Source organism: Podarcis liolepis (genome assembly GCF_965112155.1).
Source record: "Podarcis liolepis genome assembly, chromosome: 3".
Taxonomy (NCBI): Eukaryota; Metazoa; Chordata; class Lepidosauria; order Squamata; family Lacertidae; genus Podarcis; species Podarcis liolepis.
The window spans coordinates 101,805,744-101,831,456 of record NC_139557.1 but is presented as its reverse complement, the minus strand read 5'-3'; the positions used below and the strand labels follow the sequence as shown (position 1 = coordinate 101,831,456).

Sequence of the window (25,713 nt, the reverse complement as noted above, 5' to 3'; positions counted from 1 at the left end):
TGACAGATTTCTCCATCCCTAATTTTCCCTCAAAGGATTTGGAAACATCTGAAATATATCCTCTGGAAAGGTAACACAGACCTGCTTTGGAGTTGACTGACATATATTCTTGAAGATTCTACATGTAGCTGTTTGCACATTAATCCTCAAATTCTTTGATAGGCTGGAAAACTCCGTACAAGTAATCCCACTAAGAATACAGTTTGCATCTTGAAACTTGTTGAAATTCCTGCGGTAATGGCATTTCCTTCTAGCTGGGCAATGAACATTTAAATAAAGGAAGTTTATATCTTCCTGTAACTTAGGTAGTAAATCTCCCAGTCTCATTTTACACAAAACACACTCACGGAAATATAGAAGAGCCACTATGCTAAGTATATATTGTAAACACAATGGATAGTGATAAGCATTCAAATTTAGTGGTATTACTAATGGACTAACTTCCACCTTACATTATTTTCATTTCCCTATTTTGCATCTAAAAGTATGTTGATACTGATATCAGTTGCATCTGAGGCAATGGAACTAATGAAGGTCTACCAGGCTTGCATGCTGAGCACACTGCTTGACGGAAGTGAGTTGTGGGCAACTTACACCTGCCAGGAGCAATGTCTCAAGACCTTCCACATGCACTGTGTCAGGAAGATTTTGGGCATCACATGGCAGGACAGTCGCAAACAAAGATGTGCTCTCCCAGGGCCACATTCCCAGCATGTTCACACTCCTGTCTCAATGATGTCTATGCTGGCTTGTCCACAGAATAGAAGATGGCAGGGTCCCCAAGGATGTGCTCTGTGAGGAGCTGGCTTCAGGCACCATACCTGCACCACAAAAATGTCTGCAAACGTGACATGAAGACAGACAACATCAAGACCGCTGTGCGGAAATCTCTTGCAAATGACTACAATGCCGGGAGACAATCAGTCAGCTTGCATATCCACAGCAGTGACCAGAGAAGGAATGACCACTGGGAGGAGTGCAGAAAGAAGAAATGTCATAGTACACCTCCACTGGTACAACCAGACACCTTCATCTGCCCCAATTGCAACAAAACATGTCTCTCTTGTATCAGTCTCTGCAGCCACAGCAGGTGCCATAACTCTCCAATAGTTTAAATAAAAAAGTTCCTTCCAGTAGCACCTTAAAGACCAACTAAGTTAGTTCTTGGTATGAGCTTTCGTGTGCATGCACACTTCTTCAGATACACTGAAACAGAAGTTGCCAGATCATTCTATATAGTGAGAAGGTGGGGAGGGGTATTACTCAGAAGGGTGGTGGGAATGGGTGATTGGCAGATAGCTGAGATGAGCCTGTTGACGACTCTTAACGACTGCAATAGGTCTTGCAGGAAAAGGCAAGGGGTGAGAAAGTGAAAAATGGCTTAGTCATGTATAATGAGATAAGAATCCAATGTCTTTGTTCAGACCAGGTCTCTCCATGGTTTTAAGTTTGGTAATGAGTTGCAATTCAGCAGCTTCTCTTTCCAGTCTATTTCTGAAATTCCTTTGTAGTAAAACAGCTACTTTGAGATCTTGTATAGAATGTCCTGGGACCAACACGGCTACCTATCTGTAACTCTCCAATAGTTTGACTTCACTCCTGAAGGCACATTCTTCCATTGTCTCCTGAGACAGACAGATGCCAGCCATCCTAGCAATCTTAAACTGAATAGGTGACCTGCTGGGAATAAGGAAAGACAAAAGACAAAAGAAATTAAATGTCTGTGGATTGCATCAGCCCCATGCCCAGAACCAGGTTGCATAGCAAAATCTCACAGTGAGTGACTGAAGAGTTAATATCTGTGCCCTGTTAATGAGAGCTTGTCGAACCAGTGACCCAGAGCTAAAAGGTACAGCCAGCTAGAGATGAGGTCTCCTTTATAAGTTAGAACAGCAAAACTGGAGTTTTTAAGAGTGGAACTCATGTTCCTAATTACTAATCAAGCAAAGGGGAAGCACACCAACACACTGTGCTTTTGCCTGGTCAAAGGAATGTAAACCAGTATCTTTTTGGATCCAGTATGGTACAGGGGGTTTGTTTTGTGTTTTAAAGAATGCTAGAAGTTTGAAAGCCATTCTCTTTATTTTAAATAATTTCCTGGACTGCTTTCAAATAAACCAATCAGACACAACAGCGCGTGGGGCTCCTGTAAGAGGGAATTTTTGGCAAGGGCACCTTGTTGCCATGTAGATTGACAAAAACAGCACTGCTAAAACAGTTCTCATCTCTGGAATTGTTCAAAGGTGTCCTCCTTCACTCTTTGGGAATTGGACTGGCTCTGGGCTTGTTTCTTAGCTTAATTCGAAAGGCTGGTTCTGACCTATGAAGCCCTAAACAGTTTGGGCCTGGGGTTTATAAAAGACTGCTTATTTCCTCTGATTTAGTCTCTTGTTATTATTTTCTGTGAACAGCATCCTCAAGGGCAAATGACAGCTGGGGTGGGTGGGGGCGGGGGGTATTTTAAGCAGGAAACTGCACGTTTCTTTGAAAGAGAAGCAGCAAGTTTTTCAAAAGCATGTTTGCTGAAATATGTAATTTGAACCTACAACCTTCATCAGAGGTTCTTCTTTGGGTGCCCCAACCTCCAGAGGTTATTGGCATGCTGCTAGAGGTAGGGTCTTCTTTGTGGTGGCACCAGGATTATAGAATTCCCAAAGCAGCAGTGGTGTGTGAAGGGGGCTGAGCAGCAGTGCTGCCCCTAACAGGAATGGGGTAGGGGGAGGTTGTGGGAGGTCTCGGTTGCAGAACCAACCTGGATTCTGTGATCATCACCTGAGGCCTTTCTCTGTGTGTCCCTCCACAGGAGGTCTGGAGGGTGGCAACACAAGAACAGGCCTTTTCAGTGGTGGCTCTTTGCTTGTGGAATGATTTCCCCAGGAAACTGGGGTAATATATCTTTGGGCACAAGGCGCAACCATTTCCTTTCTGTAAGGCCATTGGCTTTTATCTGTGGTCTCCTTGAGTGGGTGGGATGTTTCAATCCACAAATATGATTGCCTTTTGGATTTTTGTTTATTTGTTTGTTTCATAGAATTGTAGAGTTAGGTTAGTCCAACTCCCTGCAATGCAGGAATCTCAGCTAAAGCATCCATAGCATATAGCCATCCAATCTCGGCTTAGAAACCTCCAAGGAAGGAGAGTCCACAACCTCCTGAGCTTTTCAAACAGCTCTTACTCTCAGAAAGTTCTTCCTGATGTTTAGTCGGAATCTCCTTTCTTGCAACTTGAAGCCATTGGTTTGAGTCCTACCCTCCGGGGCAGGGGAAAACAAGCCTGTTCCCTCTTCCATGTGACAAAGCCCTTGAGATATTTGAAGTTGACTATCCCATCTCCTCTCAGTCTCCCCTTTTCCAGGCTAAACATACCCAGCTCCTTCAACCTTTCCTCCTTGTTATGGTTGTAAGTCACTGAGATATTTCTGTAGAAACAGCAACGAATAAGTTTAATAATGAAATAAAAACCCGGAGTGCCTCTGATTTCATCACCAGGTCACCCCAGCATGGAGCAGCAGCAGTTCCAAGCTACCACCTCATGTGCCGCTGCTGTCCTTAAACACATTGGCAGGACTCTCCTTTACAGTGTATGGTTAGCTAAGCCCGTCCTTTTTGCCTGAGACTTTAATAGGAGTTAATTCTGTCCTTCTATTAGCTGCTGCTTACCTGTCTATTGAATTTTTAGGCTGGGCTATTTCATGTGTTGGATTCTCTTCTCAGATTTGTTGTTTAGGACACATCTGGGATTGCAATGTCCATGGATGAGATTGAAACCCCAACATCACCTGTTGAATGTCTGCATGAAAAGGGTTGGGTGCTTCTGCTAGCACAAAATGTTTGCAAGCTTAGCTCACATGCATGTTGCAAGTGCTTCGCTGAAGGGAATAATAAGGCTTTTCAGTTTAAGACAAGAATACTTTCAGGTTTCAGAAAATCCCCTCAGATTAGCCTCTCATTTTAGCGAGCCTTGATGTGAAACTTTTGAAGTTTGTAGTTTGGAAGGAAATTCAGCTGTCTCTCCAAATTTGCAATAGGATGCAAAGCTTACCTTGCTTACTCCAGAGTTTCCCACCCATGAAGGGAAAATAGGGGATCATGGATTGAACCCTACGACTTACCCTCCAATCCCCTGTGGCTTGGCAAGTAAAGAGGAACTCTGAGCCCAGTCTTACAGGTGAGAACAACTCCCCCTACCCACCCTCCTTTGACTGGCTGCTGTGTTGAGTTGGAAGCAGAGACGGTACTTGCTGTCAGAGCTAAGAAAAATCATGACAATAGTATTTCTGTTCAAAAAAGCCTTAATGAGCTCATGGTGGTTGTTGATTTATAGGGAGACATACTCCACCTAAGTTTTGTGACATCTTTTTTTCCCCTCTGGCCTTGATTTTGTGCCTTTGACAGCAGCCTAGAAGGTAAAAAACCAATTTTAACTTGGAAAAATCTGACACTTAGCAGTCCAATGTGAGGGTCCCTGACTGCTTGGGCCCTTGCAGCAGGCTGATCTCTTGATCCAGTCAAAGTTAAGCATTTTTACAATCCTATGGATTTCAGTGGGAGAGAATAAAGCATACAGGTAAATCTCTTGGTGAAATCAATAAGGCCTAGCTGTCTTTAACTTTGGCCAGCTTTGAGTGGGCTGCATTTCTTATGTCATACCATATATTAAAGTTTTGATGCCCTATGGCCAAGGGTGGGCAATTTCTAGCACGGGTGCCAAAAATGAGATAGGGAGCAGGAGTTTTGTTGCACCTCGATCAGACAGCTTGTGAGATCTGCTACAACAGTGCCATTGTGATGGTCTTTATATAAGGACAATAGCTCATGGTTTTGGGATGAGGTGAGAGAAGGTGCAGAATGGCCAAGATTCAATCCCTCATTTTTCCAGGCAGGGCTGGGAAATAGATAAAGAAAAAGGCTCCTGCCTAAAGCTCTGGAGAGCTGCTGCCAGTCAGAGTAGACCGTACAAAGTTAGATGAACCAGTGGTCAGACTCAGAATAAGGCAGTTTCCGATGGTCTTGTGCTCATGCTTATTGACTCTTTTCAAGCACTGAACAAAACCACCCCAAGTATTCTTTTTTATTTCTCTCTCTCTCTCTCTCTCTCTCTCTCACACACACACACACACACACACACACACACACACAGCTAACCAGTGGCCTTTGCATCCACAAGTTGCAGTGATGGCCCCCAACGTGAATGATTTTCAAAGAGAATTAGACCAACTGTCAGGAACATGCCCCTCCCCCGAGCACAGCGGAAGAGTTGGCCTCAGAAATTCAGCTAAGCGAACAAGGGACCGATCCTGCAGATGAGACCTGTTTGTCAGAGTTTAGAGAGGACAGCCCGGCCCCGCTCCTTCCCAGGGAAGAAGCTGTTAGCTCTCAAGGAGAGAAGGAGTTGGGAGTAGGCCAGAGTGTTGCCAGGCAACCTTCAGATAAGCCAGAGCCTGTGACTGTGTCTTCTGAGAGTGGAGTAGGGGGCAGAGACAGGCCATCCATTCAGTCCCCTTACTAGGAGATGGGAGAAGCTCAGAGAACAACAAAAAGGGAGGAGGAGAAAGGCTGGATTTTGGCGTTCTGGCTGTTGGGGGAGGGATGATGAGTCAGACTGAGCAACTACTGAGCACAGGCAGGAAGGCCGAGCTCTAAATGTGTTTCTTCTTGTAAATAAACTTACATAAAACTGACGGAGAGTCGTTGCGGCTTATCAGGCTGCTTGCTTGCCAGAGATCGTTAACTCCCTTCTTATGTTCTTATACAGATTTTAAAGAAATTAATTAATTAATTAAACACTTCCATTATTATGGCACAGTCTCCTAAATTCCTTAGTACTAAATGTTACATATAAAGTAATTACAGTTCACCATGTTTTGTCACGGGGGAAGATATATCAACTATTACGGGAGAAACCCTGCTAGTTAGGAACGCAAGATGGAAATAAGCATCTTTGTTTCCAGCTACAAAATGCTAATAACATTTCAGTCATTTTGCTAAGAAAACTGCGCATGGTACTGCATTATAATTCTGTGGTTATTTTATCGCGCCTGGTCTCAACACACCGGGAAGGAAAAATAAGGCTGCTGGAAGCTATCTTACATCTGAGTTAATGAAACAGCAGGAGTCTTTTTCAGAAGCCAAGATGAAGCTGGGGTTGTTTTTTTTCTTTTCTTTTTTTAATTGTTCTCAAGCTTATTATATTTATAGAACTATATTATGTGTAACCCTCCTGGATCAAAACGTCCTGGCTCTTTGTAAGCTTCATGAGGAAAGCTGTGAACCATTTATCCAGTGTGTATTAGTGCCAACGACGGATTTGCTATCAGAAGGATTTCTCTTGAACGATGCCCAGTCTGGTCTTTACATTAGAATGGGGAGGGGGTGAATGAAAAGTCTGATGATACCATCAAAGCATTCCTTAAATTTCAGTAGAATGGCCTCGCTGGTGCAAAAGAAGAGGCATTCTTTCCTCCAGGTCCAGGAACATCATCTGATCGCAGTGACCCGAAGTCCTAGGCCATTTACAGGCCACATCATCAAACACTTGCAGCATTCTTCCAGATCAGGGATAGCCAAAGTGGCACCCTCCTTATGTTACTGGACTACAACTCCCACAATCCCTTGACCATGGTCCATGCTGGCAGGGGCTGATGGGAGCTGGAGTGCGTCAATATCTGGTGGGCCACAGGTTCCCCATCCTCGATCTAGATCCCACTCCTGCTGAGTGACTTTTGTCTTTTGTGTTGTTATTGTCATCATCAGGCATTTTTATCTGCCTCATTATCTTCCAACAAAAGGAAGCTCTGGATCCAGCAAAAGCTTCTTAAAACCCTCCATGGGCTTGTTCCCCCTTCTCTCTCTTTGGTGCTCCAGCTCCAACGCTCTCCATCACCTGATAACGCCTCAAAACACCCAGCCCTTTTTCATTTGCTGCCTCATATAACTTGAATTGACTCCAAGAACACTTGGGTGATGCCGGCTCTCTTCCTTCCTTCAAAACCCACCTTTTGTGGAAAACCTTTGGAAGAAACGCCTGGTCCACCTGCCCTCGTGTAACTCAGCCTGTAACTAAACGTAACTTCAGATCTGTTCATTAAATGTTTTTACTGCAGTTCATAAAATGCCAGACCATTAATAGATACACATGCCACTGAAATAATCTTGTTCATTCATTCGTTTTATTTGTATTTCACTTTTCCACACACACACACAAAATCATGCTCAAAGCAGCATACAACAAAGGAAACATACATTTCAAACAAGCACTACGGAAACAATTTCATGATGTCATTGCAAAACATCAAAAATAGTAACAAGGTCACAGTAACATAGCAAAACAATAGCAAATATCATAACATACAAAAAACACATTTCAATATTATAAATATAACAAGATTACTTGAACCACACACACACATTCTGCCATTTAACTTTGCCTTTCCTTCCCCCCACCTTGCCCTTCCCATATTTTTGCTCCCTGTAAGCACCTCGCAGCAAAGGCCAGTCCATTTCTCCATTTGTAGAATGCTGCCTGGCACCTAAAGATATGTATGAAGACGCCAGGCGAAAACATTCCTCTTCTCCCAGGCCTTTGGCTAATTGAACAATTAATGGCCTTTTAAACTGTGGGGTGGGGAGTTACTGTTTTTGTTTATTATTGTGCTATGTATTATTGTGTTTTTATATTGTAAGTTGCCCTGTGATTCTCAGATAAAGGGTGGTGTAGAAATAATAATAATAATAATAATAATAATAATAATAATAATGCACAGTGCATATCCTTCTGTAATACAAACAATTTTGTATGCATGTTTTGGTTGGAGAAATGCATTGCACAATTCAGAAAAGTTTGGATTTGTATGGATAGCAGTGTTTCGATTTGAGGATTGTCTTGGGGACTGTGGATTAAAATGTGAATCAAAATGAATTTGTCTCCCCTTATTTATTATTTCAGCAAAGGCAGCAGCTCTTCATAATTCTTCTGGAATGAGTCTGTGCGGCTGTCTAAGTGACTGAATTGGCTGCTTCCATGCTATGGCATTCCTTATTTGTACAATATGCTCTATTCTCTCACACACTGAACCTCTATTGAACCCACATTCACTACTGCCCAAAACATAGTCTACATGCAGGTGCAGGCTGCAACTGCTTTACATTTTTCTTTCAATAAATGGTCTTTGAAAGTAATACAGAGCACATAAGGAACAAAAACATAGTCATTACTGGAAAGGGGAAGCAAATATTTCCATTGTGAAAGTGTATTATCTCCCAGATTTTATTTTTTAAGAATGAACAATGCACACTATTAAGAGAAGTTATTTTCCCTCCCATCTTTAATGGTTTCCCCATTGTTCCCCACGTAATGAGAGAAATGAAGTTGGATAATGGCCCCATCAGCACTTTACATTCAAAGAAGCATTATGCCTTTATGGTCCCCCGTACCAAGAATTCTGGGTTAAGGGTGCTTAACTTACTACTCTCCTCACAGAGCTACAATTCCTGGAGTTCTCTCAGAAGAGAGATTGATTGTTGAGCCACTCTCGGAATTGTCCAGCAGAGATCCCTACAAGACCATTTCCCCCAGAACATACCTATTCCACCCCCAGTTGTAGTATTTACAAAATTGCAGCTGACCCAGAAATACTAAATTAGAAGGAACAAACTTGATAAAACAGTGTGCTACTACCAAATTATATAAAAACTGAATCTTCTCCACTTCCTTTCTTTGCTTGTGTCACGAGGCCACTTGTCAAAGTTAACCTGTGGAAGATGGAGAAGGGAAAGATCTGGCTGAAACCAGTTCCCCACCTGTACTATAAGAGAATGTATCCATACATCAGAGGTGGTTTGTTTTTTTAATATAATTTTTATTAACAGGCCAATCAAATCACATTATTTTCAAATCACATTAATTCCAAATTATACAGCCAGATTTTAAAATTTTTGTTGGGGGTACCCATACTTCAAGCTCCGAACAGGGGTCCAAGCATCACTTATCTTTCTGCTTTAATTAGACAGTTGTATCCAGTTCTGTCCAGATAGTCTCTTTGTTACTTTCCTCATCTTCTTGTTGTTATCATATATTCCTTTCTTTGCGATCTCTGATAATCTGTTAGGGTGTGAAACCTAAGACGCTGGCAAGTTAGCAATGTCATGTAACTTTAAGTAGTCAAGCTCGTTAAGTTGTTAAGTTGCTCAGTATATAAAGAGTGTTTGTTTTTTCTGTGTGTGGGGCGTGAAGCAAAAATGTCCGAAAGCTCCGGAGGTGTTTCTGTTATCTTTCTGCAATAAACCTGTCTTTGGAAAGACAGGCTTCCCTGTGTCGTTATTTCTTTGCTGCTGAGTCTCTGAAGCTTGTACTGCAACAAGAATCTCTGCACTGGACTTAATTAATACTCTGCAAAGAGAGCTGTTGCTGGTGGCGCAGCGGAAGCGTTTACTGGACCAGTACACAAACTCTCTTAGGTTATGGACCCCTTCTACGTTTCTACAGTTGTATTGTGTGCAGAGAAAGTGAAAGCAGCTTTCGGATGAGAGAAGACCGGCTTGGTCGTAAATCCAGCTCTTAAAGGAGGCTGGAGGCGTCTGAAAAGTGAGTAAAACAAATCCCAAGGGGAAAGAGAAGAAAGGGCACACAGAGGGAGTAGCAGCAGACCCCAAGAATGGCAGTGGAAAATTTCCAGGTTCCCTTTACAAAGTTGAACTCTGCTAATTACGTGCAGTGGTCTAAGAGGGCTCAAGTCTGGTTGGAAGCCAAAGAAGTGTGGGCTGACTATGTCCAGAGGCGAAAGCCGTTTGTGGCTGTTGCAGCAGATGCCACAGCAGAGCAACAGGCTGCTGCACATGCTCAGAACAGGGAACATGATAAAATGGACACTAAAGCTAGATGCATGTTGATGGTATCGATAGACGATTCCCAATTACCTCATGTGGAAAATTTAAGGACTGCATTTGAAATTTGGGAAGCTCTTAGGCGAATTCACCATAGAGCCACGCCCGGAGAGAAGGTGAACATTATACGTGCTTTGTATGAATTGAAACTGAAGCCAGGGGATAGTGTGGTTGAACACACGTCACAGATGACTGAGTATTTCAACCGACTGTCATCTTTAGGTGTGAATTTTCCTGAAAATATTAAAGTTTATACTCTGCTTAGCAGCCTGCATGCAGGGTTTGAAAACTTAGTACTAACTTTACAAGTTTTGCCAGAGGACCAGCTGAATATGAATTATGTGACTGGTAGATTGTGTGAGCAAGAATATCAACATCATCGAAAACGCATTGATAATTCAAATACCCCAAGGGTTGGATGTTCAGATAATTCCCAGCGTGGGGAAACTAGCAGGCAGAGCTGTAAGGAAGCCTCACAAGTGTCTGCTATGGCCAGCAAGTCATGTTTTCGATGTGGCAGCAGGTTTCATTTGATAGCAAAGTGTCCAGAAAAGCAACAGGAATTTCAACAGTCCAAGGCCAGTTTCCGGAGTTACAGGGGAAGACGACATGAGAACTACAAGAATCAACGATCCAGAGGGGGAGCAGGTGCTGATAAGGGACTATCTGCAATGGCAGCACAACAGAGTCCTAAAAGGAGCCAACAAACCTTGAAGTGGATAATTGACAGTGGAGCAAGTCACAGTTTAGTTCCAGAGACATCTAGTGGCCGCTTGATGAACTGCAAGACATTGCCAGTTGCAAAAACCGTGACTATAGCAGACAATAGTAAACGAGAAATGAACCTTAAAGGCACAATTTATGTTAACTGTTTGCAAACTAACCTTCCTGTTTTTGTTCTTCCAGGAATGAAGAATGGACTTTTGAGTGTGTCATGCCTGGTAAAAAGTGGTTTTAAGGTTGAGTTTGAAAAAGATGTGTGCACCATTTCGAAACAGGGAAAGGAGCTAGTTAAAATTCCCTGTGAGGATGGGCTTTTTGTTTTGGATGAAGAGCAGTTAGCAGCAGGTAGATGTTCAACAGGTGAAGCACAAGCTAAGTGTGTAAATAAGGCTCCTCATACAGGTTGTGCACATCTACTACACAGAAGGTTGGCTCATATATGCTTTAAGTATGTAAGCAAGATGCCAGATTTAGCTGAGGGGTGTAACATTAAACCCTGTCCAAATTTTCTGGATTGTTGTGCTTGTAAACATGCTAAGGTTAAGACGTGTAACTATCCTAGATCTGATAGAGTAAGCAAGAAACCCTTTGAACTTGTGCACACAGACGTGTGTGGCCCTATGCCAGTCAAATCGCTTGGAGGTGCGAGATTTATGCAAATTTTGGTGGATGACTTTTCAAGGGCTAGTTGGGTTTTCTTTCTGAAAGAAAAATCACAAGCAGCTTCCATCCTGATGGACTGGATTGAAGAAGTCGAATGTAAATTTGACACCAGGGTACGTAAAATACAATCAGATCGTGGTGGGGAATTTGTGAACCACACGCTGGAGACATGGTTAAAAAGGAAAGGTATAGTTCATAGACTTACCAATCCCTATTCACCACAGGAGAATGCAGTTGCCGAAAGAAAATTTCGAACATTACAGGAAGCCATTGCTGCTTTGCTGTTTGATTCTGGTCTTCCACTGCGTTTTTGGGCTGAGGCTGCACTGTATGCGAATTATACTTTTAATAGAGTGTACAATAGCACAGTAGGCAACACTCCTTACTTCATGCTATTTGGAAAAAAACCAAAAATTGATCATCTAAGAGTTTTTGGATGTCGTGCTTATGTGCTGGTGCCTAGGGCACAACGTAGGAAAGGCGATCCTAGGTCTAAAGAAATGTTTTTCTGTGGTTATCAAGCAAACACAAAAGGTTGGAGATTTGTGAATGTAGAAGGCAATCAAACGAAAATCACAATCAGCAGAAGTGCGGAATTTTGTGAACAGGATGGTTGGAATAAAATTCATGGGAATCCTGACATACTATTTGATGTGGTGAACAGTAACAATGAAACTCAGGCCCCAGGGCAGGTATTAGTTCCAGAACAGACTGAGGAATTTGAGTCTGAGGACAAGGGTGAGAAATCGCCTAGTTCACCCAAGTCTGTAAAGTCAGAATCTTCCAGCTCTAAAAGTTCACCTGTACAGCAAGAGAGACGTGTAAAGTCAGAATCAGAAAGTTCTTCAACTACTAGTGACAAACAGGTGACGACTAGTGATTCTGGGTCAGAGGGGGAAACTGAAGGAACATCGCAGGAACTGTTAAGGCGTTCTAAGCGTACCAACAAAGGTATACCTCCTGAAAGGTACCAAGCTATTAGTGTTTGGGCTGGTTTGGCAAATTGCGAACCTGAAAGTTTTGAGGAGGTTGAACAATTACCCCAGGAGGAGGCCAGTAGGTGGCGTGAGGCCATGCAAAAGGAGTTGAATTCTATGAAAGAACTGGGTGTGTTTTCCATCACCAAACTGCCAGAAGGTACCAAGGCAGTAAGTTGTAGGTGGGTGTACAGGATAAAGACAACAGCGATGGGGAAACCAGAGTACAAAGCAAGGCTTGTAGCTCGAGGTTTTACGCAAAGAAAGGGGTTACATTACTCCGAAGTCTATGCACCCACTTCAAGGAGTGAAACCCTACGGGCACTATTAGCAGTTGCTGCTCAGAAAGGGTTCAAAGTGAATCAATTTGATGTCTCTACAGCTTATCTTCATTCAGACTTGGCTGAAGAGCTCTATATGGAGCTACCGGCAGGATTGAAAGTTGGTAAATCAAATCAGGTATGGAAACTACATAAATCTATTTATGGACTCAAGCAATCTGCTCATAATTGGAATGAGTGTTTGAATGACGTTTTGGTAGGCATTGGTTTTAGCAGGAGCAAGGCTGACAATTGCTTATATTTCAGAAGTTCAGGAGATGCTCAAGAATCTTTGCTTGTTTATGTAGATGACCTGATTTATACTTCAAAGACACAAGAACAAGTAAAAAAACTAGCCAAAGAGTTAAATAAGCACTTCAAAGTTAAGAATCTTGGTGATGTGAAGGTCTATCTTGGTGTTCAGATAGATAGGACCAAAAATGGCAGTTTTCTACTGAATCAAAAAGGCAAGATATTACAAATGTTGAAAAAGTTTAACATGACGGAGTGTGCAGGCGTTAGAACACCAATGGAAATGGGTTTTGTAAAAGACAATGAGTTCAAGGATAGTGCTGAATTCAAGCGTGCTGAAATCTTTCAGTCAGCACTGGGAAGCCTACTTCATCTTTCGCAATGGAGTAGACCAGATATTGCTTACGCTGTTAACTTACTCAGCAGAGAAGCTTTGAAACCTAGTGTAAATGCATGGAAAGGAATTCAAAGAGTGTTAAGATATTTACAATACACCAAAGATTTTTGCCTTGAATTATCTTCGGAAGGACAAGCACAGATTACTTGTTGGGCAGATAGTGATTGGGCAAATTTAAAGGATAGAAAATCAGTGTCTGGCTGTGTAATAAAATTTGGTAACTCTCTGATTGGGTGGAGATCCAAGAAACAGAACCTAATTGCTTTGTCTTCAACAGAAGCTGAGTTCTGTGCCTTATCTGAGTTATGTAGAGATCTAGAATTTTACAAATGCTTGGCACAAGAGATGTATGAAAAGGCCATCACTCCAATCACTGTATGGGGTGATAATCAACCGTGTCTTAAGTTAGCACAAAATGGGCAGTTTAAAGGTCGTACAAAACATTTGGATATCCGCTTTCAAAATGTTTGTCAAACGGTAAAAGCAGGAATTGTTAAATTAAATTACTGTCCCAGTCATGAAAATCAAGCTGATGGTTTTACAAAACCGCTTGGGTTTCAGCGGCATGAAAACTTTTGTGAAGAAATGGGTCTGAAGTAATTTTATTTTTTGTATTGCCAGCGAGAGGGGGTGTTAGGGTGTGAAACCTAAGACGCTGGCAAGTTAGCAATGTCATGTAACTTTAAGTAGTCAAGCTCGTTAAGTTGTTAAGTTGCTCAGTATATAAAGAGTGTTTGTTTTCTCTGTGTGTTTGGGGCGTGAAGCAAAAATGTCCGAAAGCTCCGGAGGTGTTTCTGTTATCTTTCTGCAATAAACCTGTCTTTGGAAAGACAGGCTTCCCTGTGTCGTTATTTCTTTGCTGCTGAGTCTCTGAAGCTTGTACTGCAACAAGAATCTCTGCACTGGACTTAATTAATACTCTGCAAAGAGAGCTGTTGCTGGTGGCGCAGCGGAAGCGTTTACTGGACCAGTACACAAACTCTCTTATAATCTTCACAAGCGAGTTGAAAACAAACATCCTCTGTGTGGGTTTTACACTCTCCAAAAATCATATCATATCACATAAGGACAGACGCCATTCCACACCTCCTGTGATGGCCTGGGAATCCGATTCAGAGGGTGAACCGGAGGAATCCCAGCCTGCACAGGAGTCCCCGCTTCCAGGGCCGGCTGAAGTGGGGCAGGGCCTTGATTCTGAGGTGCCTGCACCTGTGCCGGATCCTCAGGAGCAGGCACCAGGTGAATCCACTGTGGCTCCAGAGGTGGTTGAGGACTCAGTGCCTACAGGTGAGTCTCCCCCTGGGCCCAGTAACCCTTCAGCCTCTCCTGAACTGCACAGGCTCAGGGCAGAGAGGCGAAGGGAACTGGTTTCTCCCAGGAGGAGTGCTCGCCTTAAGGCCAGGAGAGGCGGGTCTCCTGGGGTCTGGAACCGCCCCTGGCCTCAGAGAAGATAAAGGCCAGTCAGCCCGGTCCCAGGTTGCGGGAGCAATGTCGTTGTTGAGTACCTGTTCCTGCCCGGACCCAGACCTGACCCTCCAGTGTTCCTGTCCCCGCCCGGCTTCCTGCTTCAGACCTCGTCCCACTCCTTGTGAACTGTTTCCAGGCTAGTGACCGGACTTTGACTACGCCTGGGACCGGACTTTGACTACGCCAACGGTAACCTTGCCCCCCGGGACCAGCACACCTCCGTAAAGAACTTTACCTTAGTCTGTCCGTTGATTTTCCCAGGCTTGCCAAGCATATCTCAGAGGGCTATGCCAGGTCTAGATCACATTCCAATCACCATTCACATTCCAGTGACCCTGGTCCTCCTCCCCCCATCTTTCTTAGGCAAGCCTGTCTTGGCGAGACGCCATTTTAAAACTGCGTCATAAAACTTTCCTCCGTTCTCCAATGTTTACCAATCCTCTCTTTGATCAATAATTCACTCCACACAGTTCTTGAATTCCTGCTTGTGATTAATAAATTGCAATGATTCTTCTCTCTGGGGTAGAGGGTTATTAATACTCACATAAGACAAAAAAAAGTTTTTTCCTCCACCCCCTTTCCGTTTCACTCCAAACATACCAGTCTCTTAATGCTGATTCATCACTTGATTTATTTGTCCTGCCCGTCGCTCCGCTCACAGAGATCCATTAATCAGCAGCCTTTACTCCCGATCTTCGCTTGATGTATGTGCTTTAGCTTCTTTCTAATTATATATTTCCAATTATATATTTTGAGCTAAAGCGAACCAGTGCGCTGATTGGAGACAGCATCAGGAAGTGCCGACTCCACTCGAGGGCTTGTGCCAAGTGTCCGGGCACGCCCTTCTTTTGAATCCAGGGGTGAATTATGGACACCGCTGGCAAGGCAGTCCCCCCCATCTCCTTGGGGGGGGGGGAAGGCTGCATACTTCCCATAGCAGCCTCTTAATTACCTTGTGTGGGTCAGAGAGATGTTATTGTCGGCCATCTTCCAATGCGCCACCTGGTGGCCCCCCACATCAGAGGTGGTTTTAGGGTAGCACAACCGGTTCGGCCACACTAGGCACTGCACTCCAGGGGGCGCCACAACAATGGTGTAGAACGTAACACAAGTGGTGGGGGCAAATTTTAATCTCGCACAGGGCGTTGCTGAAATTTGAGAGGCCAAAGTTTGCCACTACACTCATGGTTCCCTATGATTAAAAAAATGAAAAATTGTCCAGTAGCACCTTAGAGATCAAATTTATTGTATCTGAAGAAGTGTGCATGCACACGAAAGCTTATACCCAGAACAAACTTAGTTGGTTTCTAAGATGCTACTGGACAATTTTTTAATTTTTAAATTTATTTCGACTGTGTCAGACCAACACAGCTGCCTACCTGAATCTAGGATCCCTATGATGATTTCTTTGTGGTGTCCTCGCAGTTATATATGCAATGACTCTGTGGCAATGTTACAATTGTGTTTGTGCATGAATTCCTCTCCTCCCCTTCTGCAATATAGGAGAAATAATGTTGCCTAACCATAAAGCATTGCCATAAAGCAAGGGCAGATAACCTTTGGCCCTCCAGAGGTTGCTGAAGTCCCCTCTTCTGGCATCCCTTTCACTTCATCAGACACATCTAGTCCTAGCAAACATTTGCCACAATAACTTCGGCGATCTTCTGGTGCCATTTGACAAGTAAAAGGTCCTTCAACAAAGTTATGAGGCAATCCTATGCCTGGGGTTAAGTTACTTTGAATTAAGGGAATTAAGGTTGTATTCCTATACATAGCTATCCAGGGGTAAGTTCCACTGAATCCAGTAGGACTTACTTCTGAGAATGCATGTACAGGGATGCAATGTTACTGCTGAAGAGACAAGATTCTGTGGTAAAATATTTTGATTCCACATAGGAAGAAGGTGGAAATGAGGAAAAAGAGTCTCTGCCCATTTTACATGTTGGACAGAAAACACAGCCATTTCACATGACTTTGCTAAAGCAATTAGTGGGTTCCAGTATGCGTAGTAATTGTCATGGAAACCACATCACAAACCACATTTCTGGCCCAGAGTCATTACCCATCTAATAGGAATGGAACAACCTACAAATATTTTAAAATTCGCCTTTGTGGAAGGTATAGCCTCTGTATTAAATATCCATCCAGTTCAAACCAAGTCAGACAAATATGTCTCTGTTCCTTTTGCCAGAAATATCCATTCACATTCATGTTTGACCTCAGCATGGGTACTGATCTCTTTAAAGTATTTCCAAAATCGCACATATGTTTAAACTTACAAGCCCTGGTGTTGTTCAAAGTCAGAGTACAGCTTGGTAATTAATATAGTCATGATACATATGTGTTCAACTGCCCCCTTCCTCCCCTCCAAATGTAAACCTCTTCAAACATTACACGCGTGAAGGCAGCAGGCATAATGAAAGTGGCAGTGTGTAGCGAAAAAAGAGAAAAAAGTGAATGCAATTCTAGGCTGCATCAATAGATGTATCATGTCCAGATCAAGTCAAGTAGTGGTATCACTCCATGCTGCTTTGGTCAGACTCCACCTGGATGATTGCATCCAGTTCTGGGCACCACAGTTTAAGAAGTATAAGCTGACAAGCTGCAGAGGAAGGGCAACAAAGATGATTTAGGGTCTAGAAGTCAAGGCATATGAGGAATATTAAAGAGGCCTGGTAAAGAGGAGACTGGGAGGAGATATGACAGTCCTCTAAAAGGTTGTCACATGGTAGTTGGAGCAAGCTTGTTTTCTTATGCTCCAGAATGTAGGACAAACAAATTGATTCAAATCACAAAATTTCAACTGAAAATTAGGAACAACTTTCAGATGATTAGAGCTGTTCAACAATGAATCGGACATAGAAAAAGCTTTATTCAAAAATGTGCATATTCAGAAATATTCACACTAAAACCTTGATGAATTTTCTTTTCAATTTTAATTATTATTATTTGTACACTAGGATTACATTACATTACTGTAACAACTGAAAATAACATCAGGAGTTGCAAAACTTTACAGACTGTTAAATTAAACAATAGAAGAGAAACCTAAGAAATGCAGGAGTAATTATTTTCCTTGAAACCCATAATTACAACCCATAATTACAATTACTTGAGATGATCCTTCTTTAGAGTGTTTAGCTACCTTTCTGCTGATACCCTAGAGAGGCTAAACATTGGATCCATTCAAAAGAAAGTTCCATCACAATTTTGAATGACAAGCAAAAATCACTTTGTGGTTTATTTGTGGTTCCTTTTCCACATTAAAAAAAATGACCACAAAATTCAACTTCATTCTCGATGGGAACACAGAAAGCTTCCTTGGATCAGACCATTGGTCTAACTAGCTCAGTATTGCCAACTCTGACTGACAGTTTCTCTCTAGACTTTCAATTCAATGATTATTATTTTTTTACATTATGTGCTATTTAACCACTTTGCCTAGACTATGCTTTAGTTACCTGAGCTATGTTCCCTCTCCATGCGAGTTAGAAATAAGGTAGGGAAGCACAGCCCTGCTGTCCTTTAATAGACCAAAGAAATCTATGACCACTAAAATGTCTGTTGAGACCAAGTCACCGCTCGCTGCAGAATGTACCATGTGGTGCCCTGAGGTCTTGACTCCCCATTTGAACATTCAAGTACTCACTCATTACACTGCGTGACCCCAGCAAATACCATATCTCCCCCAAATTACCTGAAAGACCATCTCCTTCCCTACACACCCTCTCAGGTGCTAAGATCAGGACCACTCTTGGTTGTTCCACCATCTTCAGAAGCTCAGGGTGGTGGTGACCTGGGAGAGGACATTATCTGTGGGAGCCCCTAACTTATAGAACTTCCTCCCCACAGAGGTTTGCCTTGCACCTTCATTATAAAGTTTTTGGCGAATGCTGACGACACATCTCTTATCCCTGGCTTTTGACATTTGAGATGTTTATTTTCAGGACCCATCTTATTTCTATGGTCGTAAGTTGTTTTAAAAAGTTTCAAATACAGAGTTTTAATTGTTGTAACCCACTTTGGGACGTTAGGGTGACAGGTGGGTTATTAATGAAACTAGTAGTTCACAGTCATAGCTACAGATTGTCTGTAGCTGTGGGAAGATAGTGTAGCATCAGTTCATCATGGAAGGTTTGCTTTGCAAACCTAAAAATCTGAAAATTGTATTTAAGTCTTAAGGTTTTCATTTTCAGGACATAAATGGCTGATGGAAGACAGATCCAGGTATTTTGAGCCATGTGCTCGACTCCTCAAAGCTCAAAAGCTGTTTCCAGTTTTATAAATACATGAAGAAAGCTGAAATGCTTTTTTGGAGGGAAAGAGAAAGGAAATTATCCCTTGGGCTGAGATTTTGGCATGGTAAGTTTCAGCCAGGAGGAAACTTTACATTACAGCCAAGTTATAAACCCCACAGAGTGAAGGAGTGGTGGAGGAACAGGGATGGAACCTAATGGAGCGGCTGGCACTAAGCTAAGAATATTACTGTTGCAAACACCATGCTAGAACAACAGCATCTCTTGAACAAGAAACTGCCTCTGCCTAATCTACAGCAAGATGTTTGGCTTTTCTTTCACGTTAGGAGTTGCCAAAATCTACATATTGTGTTTAGGAAGAGGGGGGAATTTTATTTATTTATTTAAAGGAAGCACTTCTTGAGCTCGAGCCATGCCAAATTAGAAAATATATCTATCTATTCCCAGCGTCCCATGTCACATTAGCGTGCCAAGAAACAGAACTCAGGATGGGGCTATGCATTTAGGGAGCAGTCTTGATTCTCGTTGGTGGTGGGATCACCAGTCATATGTTATTTCTAAGTGCATCCATCACTTTCTGTCATGTAAATGAACGGTTCCCATTAACCTCATACAGCAAACAAATGCAAACAGATCAGAGCACTTACCAGATACAGTTTTAATGGGTGCAAAACCGTTTGTGAGAGTGAATGGCCTGAACAACTCTGGAAGAGAAATGCTAAGGCTCCTTCTAGACCAGCAATGGAGAATGTGTGGTCCTCCAGATGTTGTTGGACTATAACTCTCATCACCCTTGACCATGGGCCATGCTGGTTGAGGCTGATGGAAGCTGAATAACTTCTGGAGGACCACAGGTCCCCCGTCCCTCCTAAAGACATAAATGCATTCCTATATCCCTACCAACTAACCAATCAATCTACCTAGTTGTCATAAAATCAGACCTCTCTCCCCACCTTTCCCACTCTCTCTCTTTCCCTTCTCCTGTCCCTTCCTGTTAATTTGTCCACTTCAGTGAAAACTCAGCACCTCTTGGCCATCTCTCAGATCCCTGCACTTAACTGAAGACTGGAAAAACTGAAAAAAGAGAGAGAACCAAAACTGACAGATCCTTCCAATCCTAGTCCTTCCAGATGTGGTTGGAATCCAGTTCCCATCAGCTCTAGCCAGTGTTCAGGGATGATCACAGATGCAGTCCAACAACATCTGGAAGGGCATAGGTTAGCCAGTAATGCCTTCCATAAAGGTCTGGTTGAAGTCCTATATATAGCTATATGTTGCGACTTAGTCCCAAAACACATACCCAGATTCCATGTTATGTAACATTTGTTTTCAGACAGTGGTTGTACCAATAGTGTTTCAACTGCCTTCTTTTTGAAGACACACGCAAAGCACAAAACTGAAATATGGAAGAGAGAGACAGAAAAAATAAAATTGGAGAGGGATGTGCATGTATTAATTTTTTAATGTGGGTCATTTGATTCATGTTGCAGTTAAAGGTGTAAACAGATTTAAGAGTTGGAAATTTAATCCTCATCAAGCAGACTAATACTGCCTTTGGTGGTTATGTAGCAAGGCTTAAGGATATTGGCTTCACATAATAGATATTCAGCAGATCACTAGAGAAACTGTGAATGATGACACAGTAACAATTCTTTTTAATTATTTAAAAGATGACAGATAAAAGACGACCCAATTGTTCCTTATGAACTTTTGATTTCTGCAAAAGTAGTTTATGCTCACTTTTGGAAATCCCCCAGTGTTCCTGCTATATTGGAATGGCTTGTGAAAAGAGTTGACATTGTACGCATGGAAAAATGAACAAAATTGTTCCTCACAATTCTAGACACTGGTTGACGCAAAACTCGAACTAGAATAAGTTTAGAAAGACTGAATTTTTCAGGAATGTTGTGAAACATTCTGTTTTGTCGCTCTCTTCACTTTTTGTTTCTGTATTCTTTTGCCCCCCCCCCTTTATTAAAGTTTTGAAAATTTGTTAAATAAAATGTGTTGAGGGGGTGGGGAAAATGCATTCATACAGTAAAATAAAATGTTGCAGGTAGGAGTTAAAGGTCATTTCTGAGTATCAGAAACAACTGATTCTGTGTACAGCTCCCCATGTGGTGAACCTTTGAACTGCTGATTTTCATAGGGGAACTGTTAGGAGCAGAGGCGCCAGCTTGTGAGGGGGATAGGGGGCTACGTCATGCACGTGACATTGTGATGTCCTGATGTCGTGCACGTGAGCATCGTGCTCGCTTCCTAAGTCAGTCAGAAGCTTCCTGGGCTTTGTGAAAGAGGTGCCAGGATTCTGGAGTCCTCCTCCTCCTCCTTCTTCTTGTTGTTTAGTCATTTAGTCATGTCCGACTCTTTGTGACCCCATGGACCAGAGCATGCCAGGCACTCCTGTCTTCCACTGCCTCCCACAGTTTGGTCAAACTCATGCTGGATGGACTTTGAAAAGATGGCAGGATGGATCTTGGACCCATTGGAGCCTCACACCTCCCTCCCTAAGCTGGGCAGAAGCTTCCTGGGCTTTGGGAAGGAAGCACCAGAGGAACATTTAGGGGACTAGCCTAGTCTCCTTTGTCCAATGACCGCACACCACTGGAACTTTCTAGCTTCTAGTCTCATGGGTGTAAAGGAAGGCCAATAACTACACTTTCAGCTCTATTACTAACACATTGGATCGTCAGAGGAAAAGAGTTGCCATTGCTAAGTTGAAAAGCAGCTACTGAAATCTTCATTCACTGTTAAGGATGGGCAAATGTCTTCATCTCAGTTTCTCATTCCCCCCCCCCATCTGACGTTCCATCCTCTATACATTCCCACACCATGTATGCCTCCCTTGTTCTCTTATAATGGCAATGACACTAGTGCTGTCTTAAATCTTAAGCATATCCGGTGCCGTGGTGCAAAGATCCCACCCCATTTCCCAGAGTTGTTGACCTTTTTAAGGGGGGGGCAAAGTTGTTGACGCAGCCGAGGAGGTGGTGTGTCGTGGAGCCAGTGGCGCATCCGGCGGGTGCTGGAGGCGTGCAGGCACCAAGCCCCCGCTCCACCTCGCTTACCTCCCTGCTCTCCCCTCCCCGAACTCTCCGCTTTGGTGCCCTCCACTGCTTGGCACCCTGGCTCACCATGCCACTACGCCCAATGGTAAAGACGTCCCTGAATGGCACCCACCTGAGGTTGTTGTTGCTCTTGTTTTTAACATGTATTTTTGGTTTTGTGTTGTATTTTTATATAAAGGGTAGTATAATAATAATAATAATAATAATAATAATAATAATAATAATAGATATGCCACTCAATTTTTTAAAAATCTCTAAACGGTTTACACAAAATGGTACCATCATGTTACTCTTCTGGCATGTTGCCTCTTCCTCTTTAAGACTCTAATGCTGTAACCTTTATAGGGGATTGCTGAACCTTTATATAGAGGGTTGCTGTCAGAGATGACTGTGGGAACATTCTCAGATCAGTCACTCATTCTCCTCAATTCCATTGCAGGGCTCCCTGGTGCAACATTTCATTGACTCCGGCTGTGTCTCAGATCCAGAATTTGTAGCCCCGAGGGGCTTGTTCCTTAGCTTCCTTTTCAAACTCGTCTGGCCCTTTCTGCAGCTTGGCTTGCAAGTCATGGCTGATCAACTTGTCTTACCTTCCGAAGGGCCAGATTAGGTGCTCGATGGACCAGCTAATTGCACCTAAGAGATGAGCTGCTGGACCCACATTACAGCATATGGCATAAGATCAACATGCTTCATATCCTCTGCTTTGCAAGAATGATTCTCCCTCCACCCCACATTAGGCTTGGTTCAGGCACTGTCCTTACCAGACCACTCTAATGATTCATTTCCAGAGGATATTGCAGTTGCTTAACAGAGTCATTAAGGGGAAAAAAGGGGGGTGGGGAAGAGGGAGGAAATAACCATTTGTAAAAGTAATTTGTGGTCATTTGCTTTATAGGCTCCAGAATCAATGAGTGGGCTTTAAGATATTCAGTAGAAAGAACATCTAGGTAAATAAACAATGCTGCCATATTTAGTCTTAATTCAGTTTCATTAGTTAATCCAATTATCCTCAAAGCAATGCATTCATACTAAGGAATGTGATTCTGGAACATTTAGTATCTTCTACTTGTGCGCCACATGCAAGGTTGTATGTGTATATTTTCTGTTGATTAACGGATGTTAAACTATAAATCTGGAGCCCCATGAACCTGATCCCTACGTCTATATTTAGGCCAGAAGTTCTTTATTTATTCATTCATTACTTGGACTTAGAAACGCTATCTGCCACTCTGTCACAATATCTAAACGTTGCCGCCCTTTCCACTCTTTCTCTTGGCATATCCACCCAGCTCAGCCTGCATTTATTTATTTGTTAATTCATTCATTAAATTTCTACTCTGCCCTTCCTCCGAAAGGAACCCAGGGTGGTAAACAACAGGTAAGAAAGCATCTTAAAAACAATTCCGATACAGATTTAGACTAGGGAAGATCTCAACTTAAAAGGCATGTTAAAAAAAGAAGAAGGCTTTATCTTCTTCTTTATCTTCTTTTTTTAAAAGGCATGTTAAAAAAAGAAGAAGGCTTTATCAGGCACCCAAAAGACAACAAAGATGGTGCCTGTCTCATATACATGGGGAGGGAAATTAAAAGTTTAAACGTGCCACAACACCCTATAACTCTGGAGCTCCATAACTTTCGAGCATATCCTCAGCTCCCCATTACATAGGCTTACATTATGTCTGGGTTAGTTACAAGGTTGGTCTTAATTTCTCATAGCCCAAGATTAAGAAAAGCCATGTTCACAGTCTGTCCTTCAGCCAGATGCTCATCTGGAATAGCAGAAGTAATGTGTGGAGCTTAGTGAGTTGAACTGTAGTGAGACATTATGCCTCATTGTTAGGTTCACTAGGGTTGTTATTATAATTTATTAAATTTGTATACCGCCCTTCATCGGCAGATTTCAGGACGGTTCTCAACCTAAAAGTACAATATAAAAATACCAAATGCATGATAAAAACAGCAGCAGCAACAACAAATCAATAGTCCCTCCTCATATCCCCCCCCCCACAAGCACATTATAAAGGGGTATATGGTGTTAATCAAGCAAAGGCCTGGTTAAAAAGGAACGTTTTTACCTGGCTCCTAAAGGTGTATTCTGAAGTCACCAGCCAAAGCTCCCTGAGGAGAGCGTTCTACAAATGGGTAGCCACTGCAGAAAAGGCCTGTTCTCGAGTTGCCACACTGTGGACTCTTGTGGAGGAGACACACAAAGAAATGCCTCAGAGGATGATCTCAGGATCTGGGTAGGTTCCTATGGAGAGAGGTGGTCCTTGAGGTATTGTGGTCCTGAGCCATTTAAGGCTTTTTAGGTCAAAACCAGCACTTTGAATTGGGCCTGGAAGCTAATTGGCAGCCAATGCAGTCAAGCCAGGATCAGTGTGATATGCTTAAACCAACTTGTCCTAGTGAGCAACATGGCCATTGTATTCTGCACCAGTAATTCATCCTGAAACTGTAGACCAGGATGATCTGTCAGGCCCTCCAGCTATTGCTGGACTCCAACTCCCCAACCAACATCGGAACCAACATCAGGAATTATGGTGGTTGTAGTTCAGCAACATCCAAAGAGCCACAGGCTACCCCACCCCTGCTTGTAGCCAAGAAGGCTGGCTGTGACCCCAACAGCGTTGCCCTACTTCTAGCAATAAACACAGCACATTGTTGGCAGCAAAAGTTCTCACAAATTCAAGGGAGTGGAATAGTCCTTGAAGCTGAATCGCAGCTAGGAAACAGCCTGGAGTTCACAGTGCCTCAAGGTTTGGGAAGGGCGCAATGGCATTTTAAAGTCAATGTTCCACACCCCTTTTCAGAATTTTGCTAAGACCTCTTCAAACACAACAGAGCTCGCATGGCAACTGCTGACACAGCTCCAGCTAAGCCATAAAGTCCCTTGATCAAAATGTAAACACGAAGGTTTCATTTGTTTACATATGACTCTCACCTTGGCATGGCTGATCCCAGCAACACACCCCATGTGAATCAAGGAAAGATCTCAATGGCAAACGATCAAGCTCAAACTTGTGGAGATAGAATAGCTCGCCAGAGAGGCTGAAGCAGAATTCATCTCTGACAGATTAAATACTACTGTCATAAGCATGATTTGTGCTGAAAATGTACAGGAAAAACCCAGAGGACAATCCAGGAAGTCAGTTACATCACCATGAAAACAGCAGCCATGGACAAGGCCAATGACTCTTTAACCCCTTTCTTCCTTTTCCTCTTTTCACACTCTACTAAATCCTCTACAAAGGCTTGCAGAGGACACCTATGACCTTCATTTCCCCTCATTGCCCCTCAGGAAATGAGAAATGCATACAATTCATTTCCCTTTGCATGGGCTATAGCAACAGATATGTCGGTAGAGTGTTCTATTAAAAAGTGTTCAGATGGGCAGATCTGGATCTGCAATTCATGAATACATGGAACAGCTATAAAACAGCTAATCATACCTATGGGCCTTCAAGATGGAACCACCACGATTACTTCATATAAGAGTCTCCAACTGCGTCTGAAGAATAATAAATCCTTGCTAAGGAATTTGTGTAACTCTAAAAGCAGACATTGAAAACAATGAGCCTGATAGCTTTCTTCAAATATCTGAAGGGCTGTGACACAGAAGATGGAGCAGATGTTATTCTCTGTTGCTCCAGAGGGCACAACTAATAGGTGGAGATGTCAAGGAAACTGATTTCAGCTAAGCATCAGC

The 25,713-nt window shown here is 42.8% G+C and overlaps 1 long non-coding RNA gene across 1 annotated transcript; it reads right to left on the bottom strand.

Moving 5' to 3' along the window:
- Nucleotides 1-1,603: 1,603 nt before the first annotated feature.
- On the bottom strand, nt 1,604-25,072 carry LOC310703003. The gene is made up of 3 exons (XR_014523882.1): nt 24,949-25,072; nt 24,083-24,258; nt 1,604-1,677 (listed from the first exon to the last, which is right to left on the bottom strand). It is a non-coding gene; the product is annotated as an uncharacterized lncRNA (long non-coding RNA).
- Nucleotides 25,073-25,713: the final 641 nt, after the last annotated feature.